This window comes from Eublepharis macularius, chromosome 1 (assembly GCF_028583425.1).
Source record: "Eublepharis macularius isolate TG4126 chromosome 1, MPM_Emac_v1.0, whole genome shotgun sequence".
Taxonomy (NCBI): Eukaryota; Metazoa; Chordata; class Lepidosauria; order Squamata; family Eublepharidae; genus Eublepharis; species Eublepharis macularius.
Genome location: NC_072790.1, coordinates 101,173,237 through 101,195,752, shown reverse-complemented (window position 1 = coordinate 101,195,752; position 22,516 = coordinate 101,173,237).

Genomic DNA, 22,516 nt, shown 5'->3' with positions numbered 1-22,516 from the left:
AACCTACCACATGCAGGATGCTGCTTCTTACAGCACAGGCAGACATCCCTTCACTCCCTTCTCCTCCTCAGCTGGGGTCAGGAGCCCTCCTTTTATCCTAGTGCCAGCCCCGCCCCAACTCCCACGATCCCACCCCCAAGGTGAGTCCCACCACCTGTGCTACCTGTGACCACATCCCATTGTGCTGCCCCCGTCAGCTCTGCTGAGAGGGTGGGCATGCTACCTATCCCCCCTCCTCCTGCTCCCTTCTGAGCCTCTCAGTGTTCGTTTCTCCTTTGGGTGCAGCATCAGCATTTTGGTGATTGGGGGCCATTCATGGTCAGGGCATGCTTCTTGGACTAGCCCCTCCTGGATGGATGCCCACTGTGATGGCATTCCCATCCCGGGCATGTTTGTTGGCTGCCAAGGGGCCGTGCCATGTTGTGCTGCTCAGCCAGTTCTCTTCCTGGATGGCTGGGCCATGGTGGCTGCGGCGGCATTCTTTGAGTCCAGTGGCAGGACTGTGCTGCCTCATCTCCCTGGCCAGTACCATCCTCTCGGGCACTGGTGGCGTTCTCCACTCTCCTGCATGGCATCCGGGGTGGCCTTGGGATGTCTTCAGAGGGGGAAGGCCGCTGGCCGCAGGCGGCAGCATCAGAGCCGCCACCCAGCTGGTGAGTCGAAGCGGGGTGTGTGCGGGTGGCATTGGCAGTCTGGGAGGCTGGGAGGCCCATCCCCAGACACTTGTGTCTTCCAGGTTGCCTTTTCTGCATAATGGAATTGGGTGACATCCATTGCCGTACAGGAATTAACTCCTTCCATAATTTGCTTGGCAAAAAATATTGCTTCATTCCTTCTGAAAGAATATTGGTTCCTGCATTTAGATTAAGAGCTTCTGATCCAGAACTCTATGTATCTTTATGGAGATCTGGGGAAAATGTCTGTTTTAATAGGGGTTTCAACCCTGTTGCCATGCAGCTTTCCTCATGCAATTTAGTATCTTTACAAAGTTATGAGATTCTCTGTTTCTCGTGTAAAAAACAGGATCTAGATATAGTTATATCTGGTATGTACTCAGGTAATTATATTTTGCCCCAAACTGGAAAAGAAAAAAGCAGGAAATTTGAGAGTGCTTTTCAATTATTTAAATTGCTGCTTCAGGGTAATACATAATGGAGATTATTTCAGCAGTATCTCATGGCAATATTATGGGAATAATGACTATCAAAAGAGCAAGATGTTCTCCCTGACTATGCTACAGGTAAAAGGATATGTAAATGTAACTTTAGTTAAATAAATTTATAACAACCACAGCAGAATGAATTGCATGCATAAAACAGTGACCTTCTACTGCTCAATACTTACTGTTACATAAGAGAGAATAAGACTGGGAGCTCAGTCTACTTTGGATAAAGCTTATAGCTCATGGTAAATCCTACATGCTACTTTCTTGGATCCTTTAAATCCTACGGACCTAAAGGGGGTAAGTGGGCAAATGAGGTAGGGGTGTATAGAATCTGGTCACACAAATCATTATGGCTAGGTTTACAGATCTCTGTTAAGGCCATGAATATAGAGGCCATATTCAGAATCCAAAGTAATATACTATATGACTAGTTCCAAATGGCCTGGCAAAGTTGTGCTTCCATATGAATCTTCCAATATGAACCTTCCAAGTCATCTTTGAAGGCCTTCCATTGGGTGTCCCACTATCTGAGGCTAGATGGATGGCAACACAAGGAATGGCCTTCTCAGTTGGGGCATCAAAATGTTTGAAACTCCCTCTCCAGGGAGATTTATCTGTCTTCTTCTGTCACTGTCTTATACCAGCTGGTGAAGACTTTTCTGGGTTTTTTGGCATACCTCCAGTAAATTCTTATTGGACTTCCTCCCTGGTTGTGTTTGTATGTCATTGTTTTTATTGCATTGTTAAATATTTATATATATACATTTTAAATATGGTTTTAATGTTCTAAATGTTTAATACCTGATGGTTCATCACCTTGGGAACCCTATTTGGGTAGGAAGGTGGCATATAAATATTCTAAATAAATAATCAGTACATCAAGGTTCTGTTCAGAATTCCAGTACTGGTAGAGATCCAACGAGAGCAGGTCCTTTCCAGTAATTGCCGTAACGATACAGAATCAGCTCCCTAACAGAATCTTACCTTACTTACTCACTTGTCTCCTTTTGGAGACTAGTCAATATATTTTATTGGATACAAGCTTAAATTTGTTTTTTAAAGGCTTTAAAAATTGCTTTGAGAAGCCTTTTGGTTTGAAAATGTCATCAAACTGTTGAAAATAATGTTGTGTCTCAGGAGGACACAAAATATGGGTCTAAAACCTTTCTGGTTGTTACCCACTCAAACCTGTTCCTTCATCAACTAAACTTCAAAATGCTCTGTCAAATCATGCACTTTTTTGTTTGTGTCTATTGCTGTACATGTGAAATTGGGCAGAATTTGACCAGTTGCCCTAAAGATGATGCTTGGGCAGGATTTAGAAAATTAAAAATGCCTACAGTATCTTTCTTCTGCAACCTATAGTTTCCATCATTGTTGCTACAATCCAGGGACAACACATTGCCTGTGTTATCTATTGCCATAGCATAATAATCAAGACTAATGAAGGCAAGGTCAGAGGTGTTCTGCTTTAGAACTCCCTCTGGATGTTTGTCCAAATCCTAGCCCTTAGTATAATTTACAGATATTTATGCATACCTAAATCCCATTACATTCAATGAGGCATATAAGAAAACTGATTACATCCATGCTATTGAATTAAACGGGATATAAAAAGTGTATAGATGGTTTTGGGGTTATGCACTCTGAAATAATATAAGATTTGTAACATATCTTCCCCGCAAAATTTCCACCATTTTTATCTCCTAGGAATTGTTAACATACCTGTATATTTAATCTGGATTTTAAAATTTAGCTATCCTTCCTGTGCTTAGGAAACAAGATACTCTTAAAAAATAAATACATAAACATATGTCAGTCCTTGTATCCTTAAGGTTATTGTGGTGATTTTAAATAATGCAGTATTCAAAATATGTTCATTGATGTGAAGATTTATGGTTCCAAAAGGTGAAGTAATATGTCATGGAATGAGAAGAATTTGGAAGTTAAAAGAAATGTACTCTTTTCCAAATGTGCAGAGCCGCTCCCATGATAACAGAAAGTATTTCATTTTGGAAAAGTAAACAAAGGATCAAGTTAAAGCCAAGAGAGCAACTGGATATCATGGAAATCACTTTGCTATGATAAATAGGGCCATTCACAGCATTAACACTTTGGATTCATTTGCCCCAGCCCCCCCCTTTTCCTAATAAAGCACAGGACACTATTGGTCAAGGCTGGAGAGTATCCAGCCAATGAAGAGAGAACAGCAAGTAGCTATACAAGGAGCTGTGCCCTCTCCCACACTGGCTTTTGCTCTTTCAGTTGACCCACCCATTCTCCCAAGGGATATTGTGGGATTAGCTGGTTACTTTTATAGGGCCAAACAGGAATTTAGGGAGGGTCTACAGATTGGCTTGGGATGAAACGTTTTTCCTCAGCTATTTCATGATATTCTTGCTAGCATCACATAACTGGTTTTTCAGGATAGAGGTTGCCAGGGAGGGAAGGAGAGAAGCTAAGACAGGGAGAAAGATAAGAGAAGTTTGGTGGGTGGGTGGGAAGGAGAGAAGGAAGCAGGAAAAATGTGAGAAACTATTGGGGCTTTCTGAGAAGGGAAAGAGAAAATAGTGGGGGGTGGGGAAATGAGATACTTCCCCCCCCCCCCGCAAAAAACTAGTCCTTGATAAATGGATCACATTTTTCTCTCCCAGCACAGAGTCTGGGCATATAAAAAAAACCAAACCAAAGATAATAAAAAAAATTGGACCCCCTTGTATCTTCTATTTCAGTTTTCCCTCTAGATTGGAGAGCTCTCTTTTTGACCAATTAGAAGAGTGAGAAGAAATACGGGGTAGAAGGGGACAGGAAATGAAGGCTGGAAGGAGTGAAGCAAGGAAAGAGGAGAAAGTATGAGAGGAAAGAAGTACTGAAGAAAAATGGTAATTGATAAAGGCATTTGGGAGAAGACTTGCCTTTGCCAGCTTAGGGAATTCCTGGAGATTTGTGGGCAGTGCCTGGTGAGTGTGGAGTTTGTAGAAGGAGCTTGTGGGGATGAGATGTCACCGAGTCCACTCTCTGAAGCTGCTATTTCCTCCAGGAGAATTGATCTCAATAGGCTGGACGTCAGTTGTATTTCTGGGAGAAATCCAGGCCTCACCTGGCTGTTAATAAACCTAGTTGGGAAGGAAGGAAGGAAATGAGTAGTAGCATCTGTCACAGGGAGGGGAGTAGAGACATTGCAGATGGAGGACCAAGAGTAAGAGATTAGATTTGCTTTCCCTGATAGTCCACAATGTTCTTTACATGTGTATTTATAATAGAAGCTACCAGGGCTCTTTTGAGCCAGAACGCCCCAGAACAGCATTCTGGCAGCTCTTTAAAATATCCACATGACTAGTGTCACGTGGGTATTTTTAAAATGGCCTTTTTTGGCCATTTTGGGGATGAATCAGGCCCAAAATGGCCTGGATCAGGCTGCTGCCAGGCGGGGGAGGGTTCCCCCACCTGGCATCAGCCGAATTCTGGCCATTTCAGCACCAATCCGGGCCATTTTGTGTCCTAAATAGGCCCAAAACAGCCAAAATGGCTTGGCTCGGAGCCGAAACGGCCAGGATCGGGCTGGTTCCCCGGCCCAGCAGCAACTCAGTCCAGGCCGTTTCAGCCCCAATCCCGCCCAGCAGTGGCCCATTTCAGGCCGTTCCAGCCCAATGTGGGCTGTTTTGGGGGCACTCTGGCCATTTTGGGTCCATTTAGGACCCAATGGCCAGGATTGGGAATGAAATGGCCAGGATCAGGAACCCTCCCCCGGCCTGGAGACAGGAGGAGATACCAGAAATTCAAGACTGGGTTCAGAAATAGTTGCACATGGTGGAAAAGGACAAATTAACAAGGAAATTGAGAGAACGAGATCCAAGGGAATTTGTGGAGGATTGGGGTAAATTTAAAAAATATTTAGAAAAGAAATGGGATGTGAAAGATCAGTTGTGGTCTCTTGATAACTATTGAGAGATTTAGAAGTATAAGATAAAACTTTGCCATAAACAACAGGGGAAAAGCAACTTAGACTAGAGATAGTTACTAGGGGAAAAGGGGTCAGAGTGCTGTTGGGAGTCAACAAGGGAAAAGGGGAGGGGGTGGGATAGCATATATTAAGAAAAGGGGTATATTTGTTGTAAAATGTTTGTGAAATGTATGTGAACCCATCCAATAAAAATTGTATTAAAAAAAAAAAGGAACCCTCCCCCGGCCAGCAGCAGCCAGATACTGGCCATTTCAGACCCAATCCAGGCCATTTTTGGCCTGAATTGGGCACAAAATAGCTGAAAGGGGCCCCAAATGGCCAGGATTGGGCCCCAAATGGCCAGGATTGGGCCCCAAATGGTCTGGATTGAGCCTCTGCTGGGTAGAGGAACACTCCTCTACCGAGCAGTGGCACAATCCTGAACATTTTGGGCCCCTTTCGTCCATTTTGGACAAACCACCGACCAGCAGTGGCCCAATCTTGGCCATTTTGGGTCCCTTTTGGCCCAATTTGGGCCCAAAATGGCCAAGATCAGGCCTCAAACAGCTAGGATTGGGCCTCTGCCAGGTGGGGGAACACTCCCCTGCCTGGCAGTGGCCAGATTCTGGTCATTTTGGCCCCCTTTCAGCCATTTTGGGCCCAATTCAGGCCCAAAAGGGCCACGATCAGGCCTGAAACAGCTAGGATTGGGCCACTGCCCGGTGGGGGAGTGCTCTCCTTTGTGGTAGCAGCCCATTCCAGGCTGATCCAGGCTATTTCTGGCCCAATTTGGCCCAATTTGGGCCCAGAACAGCTCGGATCTGGCCCTAAGCTGCTAGGTTCAGGCTGCTGCCCTCCAGCCGAGTGGTCTCCCATGTGGGAACAGCCTATTCCAGGTCGATTCCGGCCATTTTGGGCCCAAAGTGGCCCAGATCCAGCCACTGCCGGGCGGAGGAGTGCTCCCCTGTGGCAAAGCGGCCCATTCTGGGCCAAATCAGATCCCCCATGGAGCACAGGAGTGCTCCTGGGGTGGCCACACCTGCATGCACCCAGGACTGCATGCATGCTGTGCACACGCACGTGTATTAAGAGGCACACCACCTCCTCCCAAGAGTTGCCCCGGGTGAGTTTCCCCACCTCTTTCCTCAGAAAAAAAGCCCTGGAAGCTACTTAATAAAGAAATATATATATTTATATATAAAATGTAGGAATGTATATACAGTTTTCATTGCTCTATGTTTATGTTGTATAGTTACTGTGTTTCTTATTCTACTGTTACTCACTGTTATTATCATGGTCACTTTTGGTGGCAGCAGCAGCAACAACATATATATCTTGGGTTACTGAGCAGCTCGAGAAAAATGTCCCCACTCTTTAATAGAGGCTTAAGATGTGGAAATGGACAGCTGAAATTTTTTATGGCATAGAGGTAAATAACATCACTTTCTAAATAACAGCCTATTAAACCTCGATTAAAGGGACAAGGCATTTTTCTCCAGTGTTGGCAACCCTACATAGCTCACCTATGGCTTGTATTCTAACAGTTGCAGGAGAGCCCATATATTTCATGTAAGTTAAAGGCTGAAGAAGTTGTCTATAAATAAACATATCCATTCCTAGATATGAACAAATGCTCCAAATGCAGTGTTGTATTAATTGCTGAAGTGAAGCATATGCTTAAATTCCACATACATAGTTTCATCATTTTAAATTCATTTGCTTGCATCCAGGGAACTGTAACAAAGATACAAGACTGCATACCAGCTGCTGCACTCCCTGCTACCAGAACAAGATTCATATCCAAAGGAAACTAAATGGAATAATACATACACTACCTTACTGCTGGATGTGAACTTCTTCTTTCCCTACGCACCCACCATACACAAGTTGTAGTCTCAATAATTAGCTGCACTAAACTTATTTTTTTGTGTATGATTGCTCAGGTTTTATTTTATTTTTTGTCTTTGGGTACCAACTAGGAATGTTAAGAATATACACCCAAGGGTTCCAGTGGTAGGCATTTAATGTCTCATGCTTATATGCACAGGATTGTATGTTTGTTTTAAAAGTGTGTAAATTATTATACACCGTCATAAATAGTAAAAATAAAACATGCTCTGCTCATAGACTTGCAGTTCTCAGCATGCACTGACTAGGAGACTTTTTTTTAAAAAAAACTATTTTAGTGTGTACATTCCAACCCAGATTACTATTATTGCTTAAACAGACAAGCCTAAACAGGGTGGTGATCTTCAGTAAGCTGTCGTGGGAATTTTGAAGATTCAGACTGGCATGGGTAACAGAACAAACATTTTCTCTCCTCTCATACTGTTCAGAATGTCAGACTGTGGCTAAATAAGGTACTCTCTGCAAGATTCCCTTTAGAAGCAAGAATAAGTCCAATGTCTGGCAAAGGAAGCTTTATTGCAGAAAAGGTCCATTATAGTCCACTGTCCTGAATAGGAGACTCAGGATGGTACATGATCATTGTTACCAATGAAGAGCAAGCATAGGATACAGAGTAACAATACCCATCTGGAACAGCCTCCCCCCATAGTTCTCAAAACAACATCTTTCAGTCCTGGGAAGCTGCTCTCCTTCAAGGCCAATGCTTGGTGGAACGGTGTTAGACACAACAATCTCCTCTGGTGGGAATGCTGCCTGGGAACTGGTGCACCTGGGGAGAAAGCACTTAAACACTAGAAGCATTAGAAAATGGAGTCAGTACAGTTTAGATATATACTGGACCTGACATTCTGCCCCCCTTAAAATAGATCCCCCCCTGGCTTATATGGATAGCGAGTATGAAAAGCTTTGGTTAATCTAGGAGCATGAACATGTGCAGAATTCACCCATTCATCGTAACCAGAATCAAAGTCTTTCCAGCGAATGAGGTAAAAAAGCTGGTTTCGCTTGAGCTTAGAGTCCAATATTTGTTGTACCTCATAGTGTATTTGGTCGTCAATCAAAGTTGGAATGGGTGGAGCTCTTATGTGCCATTTGTTGTCGGTGGGAGCTCTCTTTAGAAGGCTGACGTGGAACGTATCATGCACATGGCGCAGGTTTTTAGGTAAAGTTACAGCAACAGTCACCTTATTTATTATTTTGCGCACAGGAAAAGGTCCCAGGAATTTTAGAGCGAGTTTGCGGCTGGTTTGAGCTAGCTTTAGGTTTTTTGTGGAAATATACACATGATCTCCAGGTTGTAATTCCCATTCGGCCACACGATGGCGATCTGCGTATTTTTTGTAATCCAGTTTGGCTTTTTCGAGGTGTTTCTTAATAAGAGTCCATTGCTGCGCCGCCTCCCCCCACCATGAAGATACATCTGGCAGTTTAGAGGAATGGAGAGGGGGTGCGTCTAACGGGAAGGGATCGAAGTGAGTCCCGTACACAATTTTGAATGGAGCCTCTCCCGTTGAAGCGTGTACACTGTTGTTATAGGAGAATTCGGCTAGGGGAAGAAGGTCCACCCAATTATCTTGTTGAAAATTAATGTAGCAACGAAGAAATTGTTCTAAAATTTGGTTAGTTTTTTCAGATTGTCCGTCGGTTTGTGGGTGGTGGCTTGAACTGATACCTTGTTCAATATTCAACATTTTCAAAAGCTCCCGCCAGAAGGGGGGCAGAATGTCAGGTCCCATCGGTTGGGTCGGAGGCGGTCTTACGGGTTGTTCCAGTGGCAAACGTATCGGCTGCAGCGGCGGGGTTAGTTGTGGTCGAAGCGGAAGGGGCCGCAGCGGCGAAGGCCGAATGGGTGGAAGGCCGCGCGGGCTTGCCCCTCCGGGCGTTGTTGTTCTGGGAAGCGTCGGCTGGCCTTTTGGCGCTGGTAGACCATCTCCCGGAGGTTGCCCGACGGGAACAGTTTCGCGCGGTTGACCAGGGGCTCCCTCCCCTGATGGAGCCACGAGTGCTCCCGCTTGGTCCGGCCGGACCGTTTTCGGGGAAGTATGGGGGGGTATCACCGGTGTATCACTTGGCTTTTCCTCCCCTTCCGTAGGCCTCTCAACGGGGGTCTCGTCTGGCGGCACATCCCCTCCCGTGATAGGAGGTTCGATGGGAGTCTCACCGGATGGCACAACCGGGTGGTCCCTTCTCGGTGGAGTTTCCCGCTGAGGGGGAAGTTCCTTGGGTTGTTCTCCCGATTCGCCAGGATAGGTGCCCCCCCCGCCGGTAGGCGACGACCGCTGCTGAACTTCCTCCATCGGATAAGAGATGACACTTTGAAGGGTAGCTATCTGTATCGCCATCTCTTCAGGAGACAGTCTTTCCCCTGCCCCCATTGAGGAAATTAAATGAATGGCGTGAGCCAAGCTTTCTTCCATATCCATCAGCTTAGCTTCTAATTGTTGTATACGACTTGGCCCTGGTTGTTCGCTCAGGGAACCTTCATTCGCTGTACTCACCGGGGAGAAAGGGCCCCACGGAGGAGGGTCCCCTTGAACTATTCGCGACCTCGCGGCTAGAATTCCCTTGGCCATACCCGTCACGGCCGAGATGCTGGTATCTACCGCATAGGTGCGACCTCGTATCTGCTCCCAACTTGGTTCAGGGACTTCCGTTGGCTCCTTCCACGGGGCAAGTTCGGAATAATCCCAACTCAGGGCGCCTCGGCGAGACGTGTCCCCTTCCATCTGCTCAAACGTCCTGTTCCAATATCGCCATGGTTGGCTGCTATCTAGTTCCGGGACGGTTTCTAGGCTTCGGCGCCCGTCCATCGAGACTCGTGGATGGAGTCCACCTGCCCGGCGCTCTCTGGTTTCTCGGGGTCTGGCTCCCCACTCCGACGGGGTGGGCACCGAGATCAAGGGGAGAGCGGTTGCTTTCGGCCTTGCCCCGAGATTGCTTTCGGTCTCGTTTCGAGTACTGAAGTCGATGAGAGGCAGGGTAGAAGTGGAGGCTCCGGTTCCGTTCCCGGTTGCTCCCAGCTCCTGGGAGTCTTGGGTTTGCACCGGTTGATTGTCGGGAGACGCATACGGATCAAACAAAGGATCCCTGTCCGGGACAACCTTGGATTCCGCTGGGCCCGACGCAGACATGATTGGTAACAAAATGTCAGACTGTGGCTAAATAAGGTACTCTCTGCAAGATTCCCTTTAGAAGCAAGAATAAGTCCAATGTCTGGCAAAGGAAGCTTTATTGCAGAAAAGGTCCATTATAGTCCACTGTCCTGAATAGGAAACTCAGGATGGTACATGATCATTGTTACCAATGAAGAGCAAGCATAGGATACAGAGTAACAATACCCATCTGGAACAGCCTCCCCCCATAGTTCTCAAAACAACATCTTTCAGTCCTGGGAAGCTGCTCTCCTTCAAGGCCAATGCTTGGTGGAACGGTGTTAGACACAACAATCTCCTCTGGTGGGAATGCTGCCTGGGAACTGGTGCACCTGGGGAGAAAGCACTTAAACACTAGAAGCATTAGAAAATGGAGTCAGTACAGTTTAGATATATACTGGACCTGACACAGACTGCCAGCTAAGATTTGCTTGCCAAGCTTTGCTCTCTGTGCCTCCATTGTCAGAAGTGAGGCAGGTGGTGACTAGAGATACAGCATTTTTAGTGTTGACACCTCACCTTTGGAATGCCTTGCTCATTGAAGATTGCCTGGTGGCTACCATACTGTCTTTTAGGAACTCGGTCAAACCATTAATTTTTATTCAGGATTACCAACTCTACCTTGGGAGGTTCTTGAGGATTTAGAGGTGGAGCTTGTGGAGGATAGAATTTTGGGAGAAGATGATGTAATTCCATAGAGTTCACCATCCAAAGCTGCCATGTCTTCCAGGGGAACAGATTTCCTGTAACTCCAGGAGAACTCCAGGTCCCACCTGGAGGTTGGCAACCCCTGCCCATGGAAATGCTGTGCTGGGTCCAAGACATTAACACCCCTCCCTACATTTGTGCAGGTTATCTTAGAGATTACTTAAAAAATTGCTAGCAGTATAAAAACTGGAAAGGCAATGAAAACACCTTACTTCTCCTTACCTGCACAAACTGTGCTGAGGGATGCTCTTAACACTTTTCCCCATATTCAGATCAGCATGTAAGTTCAGGTGATGATGCCAGCAGCAAGAAAGTTCCCTTTTCAGGATACATGAACTGGTCAGCTCTCCCTATGAACAGATGCCTTAGGGTACTCACTGATCTAAATAAGTTGAGACGTCTAACCCACAGTAAATCTTGGCTTGTCAGATCACCAGGCAACCAGTGGGAGGTAGTGTGGTGGGAGTACTTACCCATGCATGCACATGCCTGCAGTCCCAGGCAGCGATGTCACTTTGTGTGTGACCTGGAAGCAACGTCATTGAGCCAGTGTTGTAACACTCTGCCCTCAAAATAGCAGAAATACTATGCTTTGGGCCAAGGGTTACAAAATCAGTCCCTGTATGATATCATTGATTCTGGATCACATCAAAAGTGACATCATTGACCAGGACCCAGGTGCATGCATTTCCCCTAGCATGCTTCTTTTCACTGATCAGCTGGTGATCAGCAAGCAGATGCATAAATTGCCAGGAAAATGCCTGCCATCTGGAAGTGATGTCATCATGCGCAACAGGAGTGCACCTGCTGCTACTGGCCTAGGAGGTTTTTTGCCTCACAGGCCCATTCCCCAGGCATTTCCCCCTCTGACCAGGTGAGTGATGGTGAAGAGCAGAAGCTGAGAGTAGAGGATCCCCTGCCTCCACTGGGGGACATGGCAGCCCTAGCTAGGTCAAGGGTTTGCCTGTGCTGGCTTAGGGTCTGTTCAAGGGACCTGCCCCATAGGAGGGGTCTGCCAAGGCAGAGCTTAGAGGCAGGCTGTCCTTCTCCTGTGATGACTCATCAGCACATGAGATACCAGGGCAGTCCATGATGACACCACAGAACCTTCTTCTGCTGGTCAGGGGATTAGGAGCTGGAGGGCAGAACCCACCAGCAGAATCCCTCCCATCAAGCAGGCAATTGATAAGCCTATCAAGAACTGTCTATTAAATTGTTTTAATTTAGCTTTAGTATGAGCTTCTGCTCTGGATATGACTTACAGGGGCTGGGATATGATTACTCACATCAGCTTTCCTCAGGCAGGCAGATTGCCTTTCCATTTAAGAATGAATAATACTTTCAATAAGTCTTCCTATGAATTTTTTTTTTAAAAATCTGATTTCTGTACTTGTTGCATTAACCCACTCTCAGCCCTCAGCTATTGTCTCATTTTGAATGTAAGTGCTTAATATAGTGCTCATTTCCCCCTTTATTTATTTCGCCTTTTCCAGCAGCAAAGAAATATTAAAATATTTCATATTTATATAAAGCCAAAACCCTCTAATAAACTTGTCTTTAAAATGCATATAAATCATAAAAATATGGATGAATAGCCATTTTTAAATGCTGCAAATCCTTAAAGCCATTTCAGATAACCAAGTTGTTTGACAAGCATTACCTAACCTTAAATATCATGATTTAGAACTTGCTCAGGATTTTCATTTTTGTCTTTTAAATTGGCAGCCAACCAGTTCAAAAACTTAATGCCTCTCCAAAACTAGCAGATTGTAGTGATTAAAGGGCTGGATGGAGTATCATTTATCTTTCTCTAGTTCTGTGTTTTCTTAAAATTAGACTAACAGCCTTACTTAGTTGAGTGCAAAGCGATTTCATTTGCTAGAGCTAAAATTTCAGCAGTCTATTCTCCTGAGGCTGCAGTTCACCAGTCCTGGTGAGCTCATGACCTTGATATTAGTCAACTTAGGGGCTTCAAGCACTTTGAAAGGATACTAGCGTTGTTGCTTTTTAGTTCTTAAAATGATGAGGCACCAAGCTAGAACACTCCACTCCAGTGGGCAATGCAAGAGGTCAGTCACCTTGGGGATGCTTGCTGTAATGGTAGACAGATGGATTCATTGACTTTTTGCTCCAGGAAATCACTTTGTAACATATTCTATGATAAATTATTAAGTTTCATTTATTATACTGTACAGCACATAATATAATTAAGACCAATTACCATATGGAAACTTGAAATTCAGTTTAGAGTGGATGATGTATACTAATTTGAAGTGCAAGTATACACAATTGTATTTTAATCATTTTCCACACTTGCTTTTACAGGATGTAGGAGTTTCACTTGGGAGCCCAAAACACTGTGTTAAGGAAAAAACTCCAGCAAGATAATTTTGTAAAGAAAGACTGTAAGGTTGTTGTTGTGGGTTTTCCGGGCTGTATTGCCGTGGTCTTGACATTGTAGTTCCTGACGTTTCGCCAGCAGCTGTGGCTGGCATCTTCAGAGGTGTAGCACCAAAAGACAGAGATCGCTCAGTGTCACAGTGTGGCACAGTGTGACACTGAGAGATCTCTGTCTTTTGGTGCTACACCTCTGAAGATGCCAGCCACAGCTGCTGGCGAAACGTCAGGAACTACAATGCCAAGACCACGGCAATACAGCCCGGAAAACCCACAACAACCATCGTTCTCCGGCCGTGAAAGCCTTCGACAAAGACTGTAAGTTTATTGAAAACCAGATTACTGAACTAGATAGTCATGCATTATAAAAAAAGCAGAATAAAGAAGTTGTTGCATAGTTTCTTTCTTTATTAAAATATTTATTCTCACATATCCCTTTGTGGCTCAAGATAATTGACAATTCGTAATTAAAACAACAGTGCAATTCAATAACATTATCTTATATACTAATAGCCAAGTGACCTTGATCTGAAGATACTTCATATGGAGACTGATGTCATGAAGACAGACCTTCCTACACAGCTGAAAAATGCCCAAGATTTGCAGAAAAACATGAAATCTTAAATAAATAAATAAATAAATAAATAAATAAATAAATAAATAAATAAATAAATAAATAAATATTGGGCTTTTTAAAAAACCAAATGATAAAAGGAGCTCCTATAGCTTTAACCAGATGCTCTTAGTGGCTGTTGATAGGCAGTCATAACAGTTTAGCCAGTATTCCAGGATTGGTTTCTCACAGTAAAAGACAAGGGGAGGAGGTAAGGTCCTTTTCAGGACCATTTTGGTCTTTGAGGGAGAATTTATTGGGGCCAGGCTCAGAAGCAACCAGTGGGTGATTTGATATCATATGACTTGCATAGCTCACCTAGGCTTGGCTGCTTTCTACTGTTCAACAGTACTCTCCCATCCCCCAAAAGCCAGTGTAGTGTGGCAGTCAGAGTTTCAGAGAAGGATATGGTCTGAATCACCAATCTGCTGTGGAAGCGCACTGGAGGACTTTGAGCCAATCATACACTCTCAGCCTAACCTATCACTCAAGATTAGAGGTGGGTATGAACTGGGGGGAAAAACAAACTTTGAGATTCATGGTTCAGCCTATTTGATGAACTGCGAACCACGAATTTTCACGAACTTGCCCATTTCATGAATTGGTTCATTCAGTTTGCGGTTCATCAGATCCCGGGGCCATAGAATGGTCCCCTTCATAATCAGAGATGCTATACTTGCAGATAGTCTTCAGAAGGCTCTCCTCCAGCCACTCTCCTAGTTTTGCGAGGATTGCAATACAGATCTTCGAGTTATAGACCCCCAAAGCCGGCGCCCCCAGGAAATTCCCACTGCACATAATTGGAGCCATCAATGGCTCCATTTGAAGACATTGCAGGCAGCACCAAAAAGTTACATGAAGGAATTAGAGAATCTTCAACTGACAACAACAAGAGTGAGATGCTATAAAGAAGTGAAAAATAAGAGAGAGAGCAAACAGAAGAGTGAGGCCGTCGGGCGAGGAACCCACTAAGTTGGGCCCCAGAGCCAGGCAATGGCCCTGAGACTGGGCTTGGGGGGAAAGCCCCCAAACCACCACACAAACACCTGCCCAGGTGGGACAGGTGCACACAATAGAACCAAAGGAAACAACAAGAGTGTGATCCCTAAAAAGAGCAGAGAAAGAATTAAGAAGAAACAAAGACAAGCAAAGAAAAAAGGGAGGCCTCAGTCAAGCTAGGCCCCAGAGCCAGGTAAAGACCTGAGACTAGGGTGGGGTGGAATGGAGGAAAGCAACCACCTCACCCAAAGACCTTCCCAGCAGGGACAAGTGAGGAAAATTAGAGAGGCTTTTCAGTCTCTTTTTCAAGCAGCAAATCCATCCAAAAGCTCCCAAATCCACTCTCTCTCCCTCCAAATTACAGCAACTGTTCCTCCCTCTCCCTCTGTCTACTGGAACTGAAAGCATGAGGCAGAGAGCTGCGCCTTACATAAGAAATGCTCACATAGAGCAGAATAGGAGCTCTCTGGTTGGCAGACAGACCTGCCTAACAGGGTTTGGAGGGATGAGATTGGTGTTCCCATGGCTACTGTAGGGCCATCTCCTTAGTTGCCTAAGGGATTAATCCTCCTGTTCCTTGCTGTATAGGGCATAATGGGAGCTCTCCAGTTGGCAGGTTTGTGGCCTACGATTGGAGGCAACAAAAGGTCTAGCCTCTGTTGCCTGGGGAATCAATGGATCGGTGCCAGGCTGTCTGGTGTCATGGATCGATTACGAATCGAAAGAACCAGCAAAAAAAAGTTGTGGAGTTCGTGAAAAACGCAACCCAATGAATCGCTCTTTTACCGAACTATGAACTGGCTGTTTCATCATGAAATTTGATTTGTAATTAGGTTCATGCCCACCTCTACTCAGGATTGTCGTGAGGATAATATGGAGGCAAGGAGAATCATGTAAACTGCTTTGGGACCTCATTATGGAAAAAGGCAATATATAAATGAAGTAAATTAAGTAATATAAGTAAAGATGGGGGAAAGATAAAAGACAAGTTGTTTAGGAGTTTGAAGAAGAAAAAGATGTATGGAAAGGTGAGTATATGGAGGCTGCCAGGAGGAGTAGGGTTGCCAGGTCCCTTTACCCTCCTGGCAGAAAGGGGGGACCTGGCACTCACCTTTAAGAAGTTTTTGAATGTACACAAAGTGCATATGCACTCCTGGCACCAACATGATGCTGTCACTTCTGGGAGTGACATTATTGTGCAGGCTGCAGGAATGCTCCCGCAGTTCACAACACTGATTCTTAAAGAATTGGCCCATTGGGGGCCCAAATAGGGCTGGCATAAAGCGCAGGAACATTCCCACCCCTGGCATGATGGCATCACTCCTAGAAGTGATGTTGTCGTGCCATGCTAGAAGTGCACCCTGGGAAGCCCATTCCCCCTGCGGGCCAGGTGAGTGGTGGCAGGGGCAAAGGCTGGGAGCAGGGGATCCCCTGCTCCCACCAGGAGACTAGCAACCCTAAGGAGGATGGAAAGAGGAAATAGTTGGGAAGGGGATACAGGGAAAAGTGAAGTACCCCTGCAAGTCCTTGCAGGTTCCTCGCCAGGCAACTTGGCTGGGCTCAGCTATCACTGCACAACTGGGCCATATGCTGCTGCTGGGGGACAGAAAGACAGGGGGAAGACAGAGATGGGTGGGAAGGAGAGAAGGAAGCAGGAAAAGGGGAGAGGCTATGGGGGTAAGGAAGGGAATACCAGTTACCAGCTTAAATTACATGCACAAAGGTACCGGCTGGATATTAGGAAAAACTTTTTCACGGTCAGAGTAGTTCAAAAGTGGAATCAGCTGCCTAGGGAGGTGATGAGCTCCCCCTCACTGGCAGTTTTCAAGAAGAGGCTGGATGAATACTTGTCAGAGATGATTTAGGCTGATCCTGCACTGGGCAAGGGGTTGGACTAGATGGTCTGTATGGCCCCTTCTCTATGATTCTATGAAGGGAAACAAGATCAGGGAGAGGGAAATTATCCACACACATACCCCCAAGTCCTTGCAGGTCTCCACTTGCATATATATAATTCTAAAGCTCTCATCACTGTTTCATTATTTTAGCAAATGTTTCAAATATATTTCTGCTTCATCTTAAAGAAGGGTTAGCTGGTATTCCCTGGCATACATGCTGACGGCAATATATTAGATCATTTTACTTGGCACTTGGGGCCATATCTCTAGTACAGCAATTTAAAGTGCAATCCTAGGAAGAGTTACTCCAGTCTAAGAGTACTGAGATCTATGGGCTTACATTGGATTAAGTCTGCATAGCCTTGCACTGTTAGGCACAGGTAGCACTGCTGAGGCCAGTGATACAGGAAAAGGCCACAGGCATGGCTTCCCCACAGGGTGCCAACTCCATCTTGGGAAAATTCCTGGAGCTTTGGATGCAGTGTCTGGGGATGAGAGAGAGCTCAGTGTGGATGTTGTATCTCTTTGTTATGCCTAAGGAGAAGCAGAAGTCCTAGAACATCCATCCTCTGTAGCAATTCCAAGACATACATTGCTCCTAGAATTTAGGGGAACTGATCTATGGCATCACATCCCTGCTAAGCTCCTTCCTCTTTCAAAACACCACCTTCACCAAGCACCACTCCCAAATCTCCAGGACTATTCCAAGCCAGAACTGACCACTTTATGTTCATCTCATGCTTGGCTACAACCAGATATGTCTGGAAAATGGATGAATCTAACATGTTTATACATATTTTTCTCTTATGGTAATCTGTAATACACACTGAATTTGCCATGCAGCTTGCCATTTGCAGTCACTGTATTAGACCCTACCATACTCAAATGATTTTTTCCATCTGAAAAGTGGGGTACATGTTATTTTATAACAAACTAAAGTTTATTATTTGGTTTTAGAAACAGCCTTCACTGGTTGTATTATTAAGGACTGTTAATACATTTAAGGATTGGGACTGGCATACCTGTGGGGCTGCCTCTCACCTTATGTTCCCCAGAGGGCCCTTAGTTCTGCAGACCAACATCTTCTGGTGGTTCCCAGCCCCAGGGAGGTCCATCTCGCTTCAACCAGGGCAAGGGCCTTTTCAGCCTTGGCACCGACCTGGTGGAACACTGTGTGTGGAAATACGGGCCCTGCAAGATTTACTATCTTTTTGCCAGGCCTGTAATACAGAGATGTTCCACCAGGCATATGGTGGTTGAGGTGGGAGGACCCCCTCCTTTTTTGACCGGCCTCCTTCCTGGAGGGGGACACCGTCCCCACAGTCTGTATAACATGTCAGTTATACATGTTACAAAACCCCATTGGTTTTGGTGAGGCACAGACAATGTGAGTCCCGCTGGGTTTTATACAATGAAATTGTTTTTATTATGCTAACTGTTTTTATACTAAGATTAATCTGCTCTGAGCCTGCTTTTCAGGGAGAGTAGAATATAAATATAATAAATAAGAATTTAGTCAAACTTACCTTTGAAGACTGACATTTCAATAGTGTGTTATCATCATACACATCCTATGTCATATTAAATGTAGACCAAATTAGTTGAATTTAAAGAATAAATGTTTTTAGCATTTTGCAATACTAAAAGTTTCGTGTGAATTCATCACCCATGCCATAAGCACTGGAAATGGGGTACTTAACCAAACCTTTACTCATCCTTCCACATATCAAAGTAGATTCTTGAACCTATTTCCTTTTAAAGCCTTTTACTGGCATCATTTCATTAATTATTAATTACATTTATTGACTCATACAAGGGAAGGTTAACACTTTTTTCTGAATCTTTAGCATGACAAAATTGTCATGGTGTTATATAATTTCCAGTAAAAAAAAAATGACTAGAAATATATTTTCTTATCAAAAGTAGAGATTCTAATAAGAGCTTGTAGTCTGTGTAAAATCAATTTTGGTCCCACCTGAAGCAAATAGTTGCTGCTTCATTGAACAATCATATTTATTAAATGTTAATGAAACGAAAGCATTCAAAACATCAGGGACAGCAAGTAACTGATCAGAGCAACTGATTCATGGAACCATAACATTCAAATGGCCAGTTTATTTTCCATGAGTATTTCATTGTCAATAGTACAATAGATCATTTCTTAAAATGTTGTAATGATCTATGAACGTCCATGCTGATATTCTGTATATAAACCAATGCTCTTATTAAGTTTCATGCACTAACTCTATTTCATTTACAATTATAATTTTAGTCAACTTCTGTGCCTTTTTTGATATTACCAAATGATATTAATGGGAATGGAACATTTCTCTTTTTGTTTATATAACCTTATTTTTAGTGTAAAATATTGATCCAGTAAAATAGCTTCATTGTATTATTAAATGTTGCTTAGATAAAGACATAAAGGGCACTGAATTCTAGTGTCACCAGTTTATCCTTGGACAGGATTGACCATTCTCTTGTACTTCGATAGTTACCGGTAGTCTACATCAAAAAAGTTTCTATTGTTCAATGTTTGTGGGGGGTTTGCAGGATGGTCACCAAAATTTTGCTCCACAGTTCAGAATCAGTTTTAGATTCTCTTAGATTGATTAATCTTACCTGCCTCTTCAAAGGAAAGACTTGTTGAAACCAGTGAGCGTACAGGAGAGTGGAAATAAGTGTGCTGACATTGCCCCTGTGCTATCATTAGAACATTAGCACAGCATCTCCATGTATATAAAGTATATGCATGTAGCTCCACCCATGTCACTGGGAATTGTGGGGTCAATCAAACAATTGTTTTCCTTCCTGGATTATTGTACATGCTTAAGGACCTAGAGCCAATCACTCTCTCTCGGTCTAACCTACATCATAGTAAAGTAAAATGAACCATATAAACTTTAGAGTTCCTTGGAGGAATGATGGGATAAAAATATACTAAATAAATAATCCTTAAGTAACTTCCTTATTGAGCTGAATTAATCATTAGATCTCACTATATACAATATAGAAAATGAATTGAATGACTGATGTGATATAGGCTCCAGAAGGAGAAATAGAAAAAGATAGGTAGGTAGGTAGGTAGGTAGGTACAAAAGGAAAGGGGAAGGGCTACCAGAGGAAAGGAAAGATGTAGATGGGAGGGTGGGTAGAAAGAGGAAGTTAAGTGGGTTTTTTTGCCATTTTCTGGGCTAGATTGAGTTGGAAGAAAGCTTTTTTTGCAACTTCATTAACTTTCTTCTCCAGCATCAGTGTTAGATCCAGTATAATCCTAAGGCTTTTAACTGAGTCAGCAAGGGTTTGCTGAATTCCATTGTGTGGGGAACACAATGATCTCTGCCTTCCCAATCAGCATTATCTGTATTTCCATGGTTATTTTCAATTTTTTCACTCCTACTCATTTAACCATAGGAGCTAGGCAGCAATTCAGGACCTCTACCACATCACCAGGAGATGTAGATAAAGATATAGAGTTGGGTATTGTTAGCATATTCATGACAGCCAACCTTAAAATTACAAATGATTTGTCCTAAGGCTTTTACATAGAGAACTGAAGAGAATGGGAGATAGGACTGTGTCCCGTGAAGCTCCACAGGATATACTAAACTGATGATAACTGGTCTCCAATATCAAACTTTTGAGTTTGGTTCACAAGGAATTATTTGAACCAGTCCAACACATATCCTCTGATGCCTACTTCTGCCTCCAAACATCTCAACAAGATGGCATTGCCTATTTTATTAAAGGCAGCAGATAAATCCAGTAGGAGCGACAAAGGTATAATCTTTGTGTACATTCAGATGGAGGTTGTTAACTGAAGCCAGCAGGACCATCTTCACCCAATAGTGTGACCTAAAATCAGACTGAAAAGTGTCCAGAGCAGATGAGTTTTCTAAGCTGGAGTTGGTCCAGTACTGCTCTCTCAATCACCATACCCAGAAAGGGCAGATTAGAGACAATGCAATAATTGGCCAAATCATTGTTCTGTAGGGATTTTTTTCCCTAACAGAGAATGAATAACCACCTCTTTAAGTGGCCGAGGGATGTTCCCTGAATTAGTTACTGATTTATAATGGATACCAAGGACTTGTCGATATAGTCCTTATAGTCCTTACATGATTTGAACACCCACTGAAGATCCAGGGCACAAGTACTGGCCTTCATGGTCCTTAAATAAACCAGGGAGTGTATTAGACATTTATTTTAAATCTATGTTACAATCAACATCTAGATCAGAGTGTATTCTTGGTACTTTATCAGCAAAAAACTTTGCAAAAATTTCACAGCTAATTGTCTGTTCCAGATACAATAAAGGCTCAGATTTAGGAGACAGTAGATGCTGAACAACTGGGATGGTCAAGAACTAGCAGATACAATAGTAACAGAGAAGTAATATTTTTTGCTGCTGTCAGTGCTTCTTCACAGGACTTACAATGGGGTCTATAAAATCCTGGTCCAGCTACAGCACAGTATCTTCAGCATGAATGTTGAAGTCCCCCAGAATGATCAGTCTAGTTGTCTCCAGCACCACATCTGAGAGTCCTTCTGCCAAGTCAGATACGGTGCCCACTGGGGAACTAGGCAGCCAGTAAACAAGTCCATAATGTGAAGAGAATACAGTCAATGCCCTTGATAGTTTGCACTGGAAATATATGGACGCTGAAAAAGTGTGAGAAGATTATACCCATGCCTCCTCCCTAGCCACCTGCATGTGGTTGATTTTGTGCCTCACTGATCTGATATTGTAGTGAAGAGGTGAGGGAAATAGGGTCCCTTGTATCACCAGTTCACAGGATGGTATGGTGGTTAGATAAGTAGCAAGAATCCTTGCCAAATACTAGCCATTTTTTATAGATCCCATCCTCATACCTACCACCTTCCACATGCAGTGATATAGTGCATTCATTAAACATTCTCCTCCAGGCAGAGACTGACCTGCTACCACTAATAAACCACCCACACACCCCACAATCAACATCCTAGTATCAACAAAGAAACCATACAACAGTGCAAGTGTACAGTCATGATGGGCTAATGTTAATGCTGTTCAGTTGATGTTGTTTTATGTCAGTACAACTGTTTTTCAGGGATGTGTCACTCTCCCTCTCCAATACTGGGGGACCTTTTTCCACTTGGTACATACAATGAGTGGGCCTCAAATGTGTGCCCAAGTTGAAGAGTCACAGGCCCAAAGCCGTTATGCATTCATCTTTCAACTTCCACCCACCAACAACCTTGTGTCTATGTTAAAAACAAGGGTGGAGACCCAATGAGAAGTGTTCACAATTCCACAGCATCATGTGCAAGAACAATTTTTGTGACAACTTAGGCAAAGTTTTGACAAATTTTTAATTGCAAGATATTGACAACAAAGCCAAGTGCCTTCTTTTGACTCTGGTGCATAACATTTGAAATGTAATGTTTTTAAGTACCATGCTTGTGGAACTCACCAACTACCACTGGTCTGGGGGTTGTGGGGGACAAGGAAATTTACCTATTCTAAAAACATCTCATTCATGAAATGTAAGCTGCCATGTTACAAATTTCAAAACCTGTTTTTGAAATCCTTCGGTGGATATATTATTACCATAGATGGAGGGCTTAACCCATTGGCCCACCCTGGTTATTTCCATTGCGATTCAGCTGCTCTTTTTCCTTAGTTCAATCTACTGCAGGACAAATAATTGATTTCTTGCCCCCTCCATTCCTGCCCAAAAATATGTGTTAGAG